Genomic DNA, 12,812 nt, shown 5'->3' on the forward strand with positions numbered 1-12,812 from the left:
TTAATATAAAATTCAGAACAGGCAAAACTAATCGATAGTGGCAGCAAGCAGATCAGGGGTTGCCTACGGGCAGAGGAGGGAATGACTGAAAAGGGCACAGGGATCTTTTGTTTAATATCTTGACTGTGGGTGGTGACTACAGGGATATGTACATTTGTCAAAATTTTTTGAACTATATACTTAAATAGGTGCATATCATTGTATGGAAATGGCGTTGCCTCCATAGAGCTGATTTTCCAAAAGTACAGGGGAATCCGAGCTCAACTAACCTCTAAAATGCCTAGCACGTGCAAGATTTGGCAGATATAAAAGAGAAGGGACAATGAAGCAAACATTTATCCAGCACCTGTAGTGTGTTACAATAGCAGATACTTAGTAAGTATAAGGAATGGTCCTGTTTTCAAAGAAGTATAAGATGCGGTCCCTTCCCTAGAGGGATTTATAATATAGTGGTTTGGGCTATTATGAAAAAAGATAACAATTCGAGTTGGCATTGACATACTAAATGAGAATTGTAAACGGGTGCTTAGGAGTAGGAAGAGGAAGGGCTACCCAAGCAAGAGCCACAAGTCCCAACCAAGGCACCAGGGAAGAAATGCAGGAGCCTTTTTTTTTTTAAATTGGGGTATAATTTACAATGTTGTGCTAGTTTCAGGTGTACAGCAAACTGAATCTGTTATACATATACATATATCCACTCTTTTTTAAGCTTCTTTTCCCATACAGGCCATTCGAGTATTGAGTAGTGTCCCCTGTGCTATGGAGTTGGTCCTTATTAGTTATCTATTTTATATATAGTAGTGTGTATGTGTCAACCCAATCTCCCAATTTATCCCTCCCCCCGGGAGCCTTTTTGAAAGATAGTGATCTGACCTATTTGGTTAGAGCAGAAGGCCTGAGTAGGTCAGACTGAAGAAATAAATGAAGAAATAAATGACCACATAGGACAGGGAATCAGGGGCCCTTGAAACAAAGACACCTGAGGAGTCACTTAAGGTTTCTGAGTAGGTCCCAGGATTTTAAAAGGGTGGAGAATGGATCAGAGGGGAAAGGGAAAGAAATTACAGGCAGAAGAGTTAGAAGAAAATTACAATAACCCTGGTTTGCCATGACGGGTATCTAGACAAAGGCGGCAATGAGAACGAAGGGGTCGATGCTTCCTGCTGCCAAGCTCAGAACCAACATCAAAAAGAACTAGCGCGGGGACTTCCCTGGTGGCGCAGTGGTTAAGACTCCACCCTCCCAATGCAGGGGGCGTGGGTTGGATCCCTGACCAGGGAACTAGATCCCACATGCATACTGCAACTAAGAGTTTGCAAGCCACAACTAAGGAGCCCGCCTGCTGCAACTAAGACCCGGTGCAGCCAAATAAATAAATATTTTTTAAAAAAAGAAAACAAAGAAAAAAGAATGGGTGCCCAAGGTTCAGGTTGAGGGCGAGCTGAGGAGTTGGCTGTCCTTACCTCTTCCAACACAATCTTCATTAGCTCTGCTGGTACTCTAGGCACGCCCAACACACCAAAAACACAATTTGGTGGACTCTACTCCGCTGAAAGTGTGCTGATGGATGCATGGATATTCAGTGGGAGGGAGGTTTTAATCACAAGTCTCGGGGTTCTATCCTTGGTGGCATCCTAGTCAATATCTTTATCAATAACTTGGGTGAGGAAACAGATGGTACGCTAAACAAATTCTTGGATAGCACAAACCTGGAAAGGAGATCAAAGTCAAGCTCCAGGAAGAGCTCGACAGGCAGAAATGATGGGCCAAATCTAATAGATTCAATTTAACTGTAAGATGTTCGATATTAACTCCTACCCTCAGGTTCAAAAACTACTGTAGTAAACTACTACAAATGGCTTAATTAAATGCATTTTCAAAATAAACAGCATGGCCGCCCAGAGTTCACTCACATTTAGGCTGCATTGACAGATATGCCAAGTCCCCCCAAAGACAGGGCTAAGTCTCATTCCTGTGCATTTAAGAGCACACCTGAAATATCTTGTTCATTTGTGCAACACACACTTTAAGAAGGACACTGACTAAAATGCAAGGCTTCCAGAAAACAGCAACCAGGTTGGAGAAACTATCACATGAGGATTAATGGAAGGGACAGAAGGTGCTTGGCCCGGACACCTAAAACACATCAGGTTAGAGCAGAGACAGAAGGGCATGATGGCTGCCAGGGGAAAGAAGGGCCAGGCTTACTCTGGGAGGCTCCAAAAACAGGGACTAGATTAGGGGGAGGAAGCTATACGGAGGCCGACTGGGACTTAATATGAGCAATATCTTTTTTTTTTTGGCTGTGTGGCTTTTGGGATCTCAGTCCCCATTAGGGATTGAACCCATGCCATGGCAGTGAAAGCCTGGAATCCTAACCACTAGGCCACCAGGGAACTCCCAAGCAATATCTTTTATACATATTAGAACTGCATAAAAAAAATGGAAGAGGCCACCCTGAGAGGCAATGAGCTCCCCATCACCAGAGGGATCCAAGTAGAGGTGGGGAATTATGGAGCTAATAAATACATCAGGTAGCAAATAAGAAAGAGATGGCTTTTTATGGTCTCTTCGAACTCCGAGAGACTATGAAATCAAGAAATCCAGTAGCATCTACCCATGAAAAGATGCTCAACTCTACCCACAATAAGAGACATTCAAATTAGACTACCCCAGGGGAACAAAGCTGGAATATTTTCACCACTGGACATCAAGGTTTTATAAAGCTACAGTAATCGATGCAGTGTGGTGTTGGTCTGGTAATGGAGTCTAGAAATAGACCCAGACATATATGGTCAATTGATTTTCAAAAAAAGGTATAAAGGCAATTCAGTGGGAAAAAAGTCTCTTCAACAAATTGTGCTGGAACAATTGAATATTCAGATGCAAAAAGAAAAAACCTTGTAAATATAGCTTGCACCACATACAAGAGTTAACTAAAAATGGATCATAGACCTAAATGGAAAAGTGAAACTATAAGATTTCTAGAAGAAATAATGGGAGAAAACCTTTGTAACTTTGGGTTGGATTTCTTAGAATCAATACCAAGAGCATAACCTACAAAAGAAGATATTAATAAACTGTAACTGAGTGGCTGAGGATAGGAGTGGGAGGAAGAATTTTCACTGTATATACTTTTGCACCTTTTGATTTTCAAACCATATGAATGTACCAAATGTTTCTTTAAAGAATCAGCAACCTCTCACTCCTGGGGATATATACCCACAAGAAGTGACAACGGGGACCCAAACAGATATCTGTACTCTCATGTTCACAGCAGCACTATTCACAATAGCAAAGGTGGAAGCAACCTAAGTATCCATCAACAGGTGAATGGATAAAAAACATGTGGCCTATACATACAATGGAATATTATTCAGCCTTCAAAAGGAAGACAATTCTGACACATGCTACCACATGGATGAACTGTGAAGACCTTACACTAAGTGAAATAAGTCAGTCACAAAAGGACAAATATTGTATGATTCCTCTTATTTGAGGGTCCTAGAGTAGTCAAATTCCTAGAGACAGAAAGTAGAATGGTGGTTGCCGGGGACTAGAGGAGGGGGGAATGGGAAATTAAGTGTTTAATGGGGACACAGTTTCAGTTTGGGAAAATAAAAAAGTTCTGGAGATGGATGGTGGTGACGGCTGTGTAACACTGTGAATGTACTTAATGCCACATAACTGGTTAAGATGGTAAGTTTTGTATTACGTATATTTTACCACAATAAAAGAAAATCAGCAACTTCTGGGAATTCCCTGGCAGTCCAGTGGTTAGGACTTGGCGCTTTCACTGCCGAGGCCAAGGTTCGACCCCTGGTTGGGGAACTAGGATCCCAAAAGCCACGCGGTGTGGGGAAAAAAAAAAAAAAATCAGCAACTTCTGATTTTGCAATTGGTTCTGGCTTACATTACAAGGAATATTCACCCACTGCATTCCATGTCAACTTTAGGGATGTTTATGGTTTTTTTTTCAAATATTTATTTATTTAGGCTGCTCCTGGTCTTGATTGGGGCATGCGAACTTCTTAGTTGAGGCATGCATGCAGGATCTAGTTCCCCGACCACGGATTGAACCCAGGCCCCCTGCATTGGGATCATGGAGTCCTACCCACTGGACCACCAGGGAAGTCCCTATGCTCTTTTCAATACACCTTTGAGTCTCTCTCCAGTATATATCTTTTTGCAGGTGTTTCCCAATATTTTTCTCTTCACCTTCCTACTAAGGAAGACTGCTATCAGGAATCTCTTTTTCAAGATGATCCTGAAATTAAGAGAACTGGGTTCATATCATTACACTATTTCTAGTTTCCCAAAGGCCGCTGTGAGCCCTGAAAGGGTCTCCTTCCCTTGGGCACCCCTCATTCCCCATCACTCTAGGCCTCTGGATGCAGGCATCAGGCCGGGTCTAAATCGGGTCCTTAACCTACTTGCCACGCCACGTGATCCTGTTTACTACTGGCTCGGCAACCACAGGCAAAGCAAAGCTTATTATTACACGAACCCCTGGTCACCAAACCACACATTTCTGGCTGGCTGGTCCCTTCGGAAGAAAAACATTCCTGCTGCAGCCCCGGCTTAGCCTTTAGTTCACCTGTGTACTGTAAACAAACCTGGGCCTGCTCAGAAACCAGAGTTCAAACAATATTTTTAAAGGAGCCTGGCTTTTAGGTCAAGAAAGATGCTCTCGTGAAACCAACGCTGATCCAATACCCAGATAAAAAAGACTAGCACACGTTGACTGGCAGAGGAGTGCCAACCACGACTGGGAATCTTCTCGCTTAAACGCCAGGAATGGATTTGAGAAAGGCTATTCTCAGAGCTCAAATCGACTCAGGTGAGGTTAAGTCAAGCCTTGGGTGTAGGTCACATTGACAATAGCGCTAACTCCCTCGCCCCATAGAAATTGTTTCCCAAGCCCAACACTGGGGAAGCAGCAGCGGGAGGAACCGAAGGATAGCGACTTTCATTTCTCCTGAGTTCTGCAGGAGTTAAGCTTTCCGAAAGGCTGATTTTCAGCACTTGGAGCTGGTACTCCCTAGCAACTTCTCAAAATAGAAATGTGAAGGGCTTTCTGTTTTCTTCCATCTCACCGCCCAGCCCTGGCTCTCCTGGACTAATCTTCTGATGTCAGGTCACCACAAACAAGGGGTGGGAGTGGGGGGTAGGGTAGGGGTTCAAGGGCAGTTAACTCTCAATTCTTTGCTGTTTGGTTATCCAAGGGGATGGTCTGTACTCCAACTCCCTGGCCAATGCACTTCTCCATGGTCTCCACCAGTTTCCCTGTCTGTCGTTCTGACAAAAACCAGCGAGCAAGGAAGTTACAGCTGACATGGCAGTTGAAATAAGCCTTGCAGAGTACATACAGTATGTGGATTTTATGTGAACATTTACCCCCAGTTCCAGTTCCAGTTAATGACAGTCTACGTTCTGATGTCTTCTGATCTTTACAGGTTTTTTTTTTAACTCCATGGATCATTTTCATTTGACTTTTTAGAAAATGAACCTTACTTGTGCCATTTAAAAAAAAATTAAAACTACCTCGTTGGATTACTAAGATCAGCTCTTCTTTTACCAAGATCACCATAAAGACATACCACCATGGTATTTCTTCTTTCTTCAGTGCTTCTTAACCTTTTTCTGCCTCTGCACTATTCTTAAACACAATCACACTCTCATTCATAACACCTCTAATGACACTACAGTGGTTCCCCCAAACGGAGGAAGGGCTACCTTGTCCTGACTCTGCCCCTCCCTGCCTTTCCTGAGAACCACTAATTTACACCCACAGAGACTACAATAAATATTAATACAAGAAATCAGCCAGTGAACTACCTGCTGGTTACTTAAAATTTAAAAATGCAAAAATATATTGAGAACCTAGTAAGTCCTAGACGCCATCCAAGGGATCCTTATATATAGACCACCTCATTTAATGTCCACAACCGCCCTGCAAAGGCTGAGAGAAGTTAGGGTACTTGGTTTTCTCAGATCACACCTAGGAAACAACCGGCTCTAGTGGATAAAGGACTCAAGAATCTGGACTTCAGAGTTCCAGTCCTGGGACCTTGATGACCCTGGCCCTTTGCCTCTCCCAACAGTTAGTCTCCACATCTGTAAAATAAAACGTTAAAATTCCCTCCTGACTTCCATCTTCTAAGAGTACCCAGGCTTAACTGAACTGTGTCACTACAGCTGAGGTGAGGGTCTTGGATAAAGCATGAGAAAACTATCATCGTCCCCAGTACACAAAATCACACACAAGAAGGAAAAGGGATTCGATACAGAGCTCCCTCCTTTTCTTCCCCAAGAGCCACACACACAAAAAAAGAGGGTGGGATGTAGCAGCACGTGACCAAATCAACGAACACGCCAAAGTGCAGCCCGTGGTCACACACCAATGAAAGAGCAGGGTTTCCCTCGTAACTGGCACCGGGCAGGGGCTCACACAGCAGCACACGAGGGACTTTAAGAACTGGCTTCAGCGGTGAGCAGCAGAGGAACGAGAGCACAGCAGAGAGATCAGTTTATAGGGTAGGAAGTAATGTTCCTCTGGTTGCTTCTAAGGACTCTTTAAACAACTTTTTGGAAAGGCGAAAGGGGGCGGGGGCTGGTGGGGGGGTGGCAGGCAGGGCATGCTCCAAACTGCAACGTCGCTGCTCAGGGTTGAAAAGCCCCTCCGGCTCCATCCACCTGGACACAGGGGACGTAGTCAGCACGAGGGCCCGGACGGCAGCTGAGAGCGCGCGCAGGGGAGGCAACCGTATGAACTGGGGGCGGGATGGGGACTCCCAGAGACCTATAAATAAACTGAACACCAGCGCTGGAAGCCTTCTGGGCCGGGGCCCAGGCACCGCAATCCTGGGGCAGGGAGTCTTTGTTGGCGGGAGGCTTCGATTTCCGACGCCGGACCCCCAGAGGGCCAAGCAGGGCCGAGGGCAAGTGTGAGCACCTGGGGGAAGGAAATGACCAAGAGCTGGAGGCAAGAGCCAGTCCCTTGACTCCTCCACCGAAGGGATTCCCCCGAGACCGTTACCTGGGTGCAGACCCCAGACTCCCTCCCCTCACCCAAGAATCACGAGGACGCGGAAGGCCGAGCCCCACGCCCCTTTGCTCCCCTTGCTTCGGGCCACGGGCCTTCTAGTACTTACCGGGGCCCGGGGACCAGTCTTCCTCGCCCGCGTCCTCTCCCCTCCCTGCCCCCTCCTCACTTCGCGTCCCCTCCTCCAGGGGCCGCAGCCATGTCCGTTACTGGCAACTCCAAGGGGGTTTGCCTCCTTTCTCGGACAACGGAGTCGCGGGCTCGCTAGCTAAAGTCCTGGGTGTCGATTGGTCGCAATCCGAGACGGGCGGGGATTCTTGGCTTTTTATTGGCTGAGCGGAGCACTGGGCTGTAGCCACAACCTCCCCTCCGGGAGCCTGGCGGAATTAAGTGCCAAGTGATGCCAGTGGGAGAGCGCGCAACCACTGTCCATCCTTTTTTTTTTTTTTTTTCCGACTGTCCATCCTTGAACGTCATGCCGTAGCGTTTTCTGATCCAGAGTTCCTGACCAGAGGCGAGGGCACGGCTTTCACCTAGGTTAGTTTTCCTATGGAATTATCCTAAAAAGATCAACGGGCCGTCCCGCCCCCCCCGCCTTTCTTTTTAAAATAAGCCCTTTGCAGAGCGCCTGTGTCTCCAAAGCTCCCTCCTTGTTGCTGGGAACAAATACCTCGAGACACCTCGCTCAGAGACCTTGGAGGGAGTCCCTCTGGGACCAATACTGCTTCCAAACCGAAGCTGGAGAATCTAAGGCAATACTGCAGTTTTTCTCCTCAGCTCGGCTGAACTCTAAAGGGAAAAACAAGTTTAAAAAAATTTTTTTTCTAAATAATTAGAGAAGTCGCCTGGGAGACCTCTCTTGGGAAAACAAAGCAAGCCTGTGTCAGTATTTACTTCTGTTTTCCCAGAGATCTAAGTCTGGAGAGTTGTTTTTTTGCTTTTTAGGCTGTTTATAAAACTAGAAGAAGGTCATGGCTGGTCCTGGGAAGTAAGAGCCCCTTCTCCCTGTTAATGAATTTGATTATGTAATTAAATCTCTCTTGCTTTTCAGCTGGACAAGAAGGTGCCATTTCAGTGCCTAATCTTGTATGTTTGAACTGTTTTAGCTGTTGTCTAAAACTGGTAGAATCATGTCCCTTTCCTGAATACAAAAATCTTCTGCCGTTTATCTTCGCCAATAGAAAAAGTCCGAATCTCTCTGCCTGACATCCAAAGCCCCTCATAAATCGACTTAGGCATACATTTCCAGGCTTAACTCCCCACAAACCAAACTACTCCTGCAGCCACATAGATTCACCACCATCCCCTAAATGCCTCTGGGACCCTCCCACCTCTGCTTCTTTGCCCAAGAGTTTCCCTGTGCTTTGTAGGCTCCTTCCTACCAATAAAATCAATGTTCAAATCCACACCCATCCTAAAAGTCTACCCCAAACACTACCTGCCCAAAAGCCTTCCCTGACTTTTAGTCATTGAAACTCTGTAGCACTGAGCTTTTCTTTGTGTCTCCACTGCTGCCTTTACAAAAGTATGCTTTGCACAGAATTATTTTTGTAAGACTTCAAGCAACCTGAAGGCAGCTGGCTTATTCTGGCAGTCCACACAGCACCTTATTTGGGGGCTGGTACCCAGTAAATGTTTGCTGAACTGAACTAGTCAATTGCCTGTATCTAATGTCTTTTCACTTCATCCCAGAAGGTTTATATGGCTGCATTTGGAAGGTTAGCAGGTGTAACATAGTCATTCTGCCCTGCTCCACTTTGTACCCCAGTCGCCTCTGGCCATCCTTTTTCTCTGTTCCGTTGGGTTTTATGAATATCACTCAACAAATTTGAACTGAGTGCCTACCAGTTTCAGGGGCTGTGCCACAGTCCTTCACTGTGCACTGACCATCCCCTCTGTCAATACCCCCAGCTATAAAACTGCCTAAGATGGGACTTCCCTGGCGTTCCAGTGGTTAAGACTCCTTGCTTCTACTGCAGGGGGCACAGGTTCCATCCCTGGTTAGGGAACTAGGATCCAGCATGCTGCACAGCATGGCCTAAAAAATAAAAATTTAAAAAAAAAAAAAAAACTTTGCCTAAGAAGTAAATCAAATCACTCGATCCAGGGCTTCCCTGGTGGTGCAGTGGTTGAGAGTCTGCCTGCCGATGCAGGGGATGCCGGTTCGTGCCCCGGTCTGGGAAGATCCCACATGCTGCAGAGCGGCTGGGGCTGTGAGCCATGGCCGCTAAGCCTGCGCGTCCAGAGCCTGGGCTCCGCAACGGGAGAGGCTACAACAGTGAGAGGCCTGCGTACTGCAAAAAAAAAAAAAAAAAAAAAAAAAAAAATCACTCGATCCAAAACATACTGATACACCCACTCTAAATTCACCCTGGCTAGACTTTTTGTGGCTTTGAGGTCTCTATGGCCATGTCTTCTTGGTTGTGTAGTAACCCCAGGCAGCTGTACCAATCCTTCTTCACTTTTCTGGAGCTTTCCCTATCTCTCCCTACCAAAATGACCTTGATGGGAAGACCAAGGGCTTCCAGTGGAGATGTCTCATCTACTTCATCTACTCCTATTCCCCTTTCAACATTCTTCCAGGGAAGAGATACTCCTCTTCCTTTCCCCATCTGTATCCTCAATCCCTTGCCTCACCCCAGCCTATTTCCCATCTCTAGGCTTAGCTTATGCTGTTTGCGGTGCCTGAAATGCCCTTCTCCTTTCTTTCGAACTCCCGATCATCCTTTAAGATCAGATTGGCTTGTCCCTGCTCTGTAGATAACTGTATCATTTCACTTACCACGTTGTTTTATATCTTCGACAGCAAAATAATATTAATAATACATTAGTATCCAAGGTCTCTTTCTCTCCTCCTGGATTCTGTCCGTGCCTGTTAGGTTGCCAGATCATTGCACAGTATCAGAAGAGTAGAGGAAAGGTAGGACTGAGAAAGGCAAGCCTTGAGTGATTGGGTTTACTTTGGATAGGATGCAGAGTTACCGGCAAATGAGAGCAGTTGGGTTTGAAAAGGGAGCAGGAGAAAGTGAAGAGAGAAGAGCCAGGATGGTACGGGGTTAGGGAAGAGCCGGAGGAAGTTTGGAGAGAGGAAAAAGAGAAGCTTTAGAGCAGAGTGAGAAATGCCTTAGGGGAGTAGGTGGAATACCTTTCCCCCGTTAGTCTGATACTGTACAGTGAATGACCTGGGAACCGAACAGGTAAAGACAGAATCCCCCTTAGCAGAGAGGAGGAGGGAAAGAGAAACGAAGAATAGGATTTTAGGAAGGTTTCTCGTAAATCATTTATGTAATTCCCCCTTTGACGTTTTTCTCAAGAGACTACAATGAGATCTGAAGGGCTTCCCTGGTGACGCAGTGGTTGAGAGTCCGCCTGCCGATGCGGGGGACACGGGTTCTTGCCCCGGTCCGGGAGGATCCCGCAGGCCGCGGAGTGGCTGGGCCCGTGAGCCGTGGCCGCTGAGCCTGCGAGTCCGGAGCCTGTGCTCCGCAGCGGGAGAGGCCACAGCAGTGAGAGGCCTGCGTAACGCAAAAAAAAAAAAAAAAAAAAAAAAAAGATCTGAAGTTGCTTTGCAATTACTTTTGAATGCCAATTATCATTTCTTTGTATGATTCTGTATAGATACTGGACGTATCCATCCCTGGGCTTTATGTAGTTAATAACATTGTCTAATTATATGTCATTTCTCTTCCTGTGAGCCCCTTGTGTCCAAGGACAATGTCTTCTTCATCTTTGTGTCACTGTTGATTAACAGAGTGCCTGGCACACAGTAGGTGTCAGATAAATGTTTGTTGAATAAGCGAGCTGGTGCTCAATTATCCTCTCTAGCATCTTTAGTTGCTTCCTGTCCATTGGATCCTTTCCCCTAGCTATATAAACTTTCATAGTTCTCATCTCTCCTTAGAACAAAAGAGGGAGGGGGAACAGTAGAGGGAAAAGAGAAGGAGAAGGGGAGAAGAAAGAGAGAATGAAGGAGGAGGAAAAAGAGGCCTTCAATACTAAATGGTCTGGGCTATGTGACGCTCCTCTGCCATACAGCTAATGAATCAACGAGCAAGAGATTCCCTCTCTGTGAACCTAAAACTGCTGTAAAAATATGAAATCTTAATAAAAAATGAATTAGAAAAGAAGGGGACTTCCCTGCCAGTCCAGTGGTTAAGACTCCATGCTTCCACGGCAGGGGGCACGGGTTCACAGCACAGCCAAAAGAAAAAAATAAAAAGCTCCCTCTCTGTCTGTGATGTTATGTCTCTGTTAGACTAGCCAGTGTAGTAACACCTGATGACTTCACCTTAGCTACTACAGTCAACAGAGAATCACTGCTTCATTTATTATATTTTGTGGCCCTGGGGAATATTTAAGAGACGTAGCTGAAAAACTCAATGTCGTGTGACTCTAAGAACCATGTTTCAAATATTGTTAAATCAGCCTGGAATAAACTCCTTCAAGACTGACCAACGTGGGCTTCCCTATTGGCGCAGTGGTTAAGAATCCACCTGCCAATGCAGGGGACACGGGTTGGAGCCCTGGGCCGGGAAGATCCCACATGCCATGGAGCAACTAAGCCCATGCGCCACAACTACTGAGCCTGTGCTCTAGGGCCCATGTGCCACAGCTACTGAGCCCATGTGCCACAGCTACTGAAGCCCATGTGCCTAGAGCCTGTGCTCCGCAACAAGAGAAGCCACCGCAATGAGAAGCCCACACACCGCAACAAAGAGTAGTCCCTGCTCACCACAACTGGAGAAAGCCTGCATGCAGCAACGAAGACCCAATGCAGCCAAACAAAAAATACTGACCAACGACGTCATGCTGTGTTGGTCTACCTGCCAATCCGTCAGCAGTATTTACTGAGTTCCCAGCATGTGCCAGGCCTGGGGCTGGATGCTGGGCATAGGTGGGAAAAAAAACTGTCAGGATCACTGCCCTCAAGTGGTTATATTCTATTAGAGGAGACAAGACCTTAAGCAAGTAAATAATTGTGTCATCTCAAGTGTGCAAAGTGCAGCAAATGAGCATCTCTAATGGGATCCTGGTGACCACATCTTGGGTGGCTGGGGAAGGTGAGGGAGGAGGTGGCATGTGCAAAGGCCCTGAGGAAGGAGGGTATGAGACTGAGGAACTAAAGGGGATTCCTGCAGGAAAGGGGAAGAGTGGAGTGATGAGAGATGAAGCTGGAGAAGGAGGTGGCAACTCATTCGGGGTCTTCTGCACCACGTTAAGGGTTTTGACCTTTATTCTGAGAGCATCAAAAAGCCATTGGAGGGACTTCCCTGGTGGCGCAAGAATCTGCCTGCCAATGCAGGGAACATGAATTCGAGCCCTGGTCCAGGAAGATCCCACACACAGCGGAGCAACTAAGCCCGTGCGCCACAACTACTGAGCCTGCACTCTAGAGCCCCCGAGCCACAACTACTGAAGCCCGCGTGCCACAACCACTGAAGCCCGCGTGCCTAGAGCCTGTGCTCCACCACAAGAGAAGCCACCGCAATGAGAAGCCCACACACAGCAATGAAGACCCAACGCAGCCATTAATTAATTAATTAATTTAAAAAGGAAAAGCCATTGGAGCGTTTTAAGCGAAAGAGTACCTGCGATCTGATTGGTGTTTATAAAAATACTCAGGTTGGCTACTGAGTAGAGAATGGATCATAAGGAAGCAAGAACAGCTTTGAGAGGCCCAGAGAGGAAGCCTGGCAGTAGTGTGAGCAACACTGTCCCTGTGCTAAACTGGTGGCTGCCTGGGTGGTGAGTAGATGTCTTAAGAGAT

Source organism: Lagenorhynchus albirostris, chromosome 20 (genome assembly GCF_949774975.1).
Source record: "Lagenorhynchus albirostris chromosome 20, mLagAlb1.1, whole genome shotgun sequence".
In the NCBI taxonomy this organism is placed as follows: Eukaryota; Metazoa; Chordata; class Mammalia; order Artiodactyla; family Delphinidae; genus Lagenorhynchus; species Lagenorhynchus albirostris.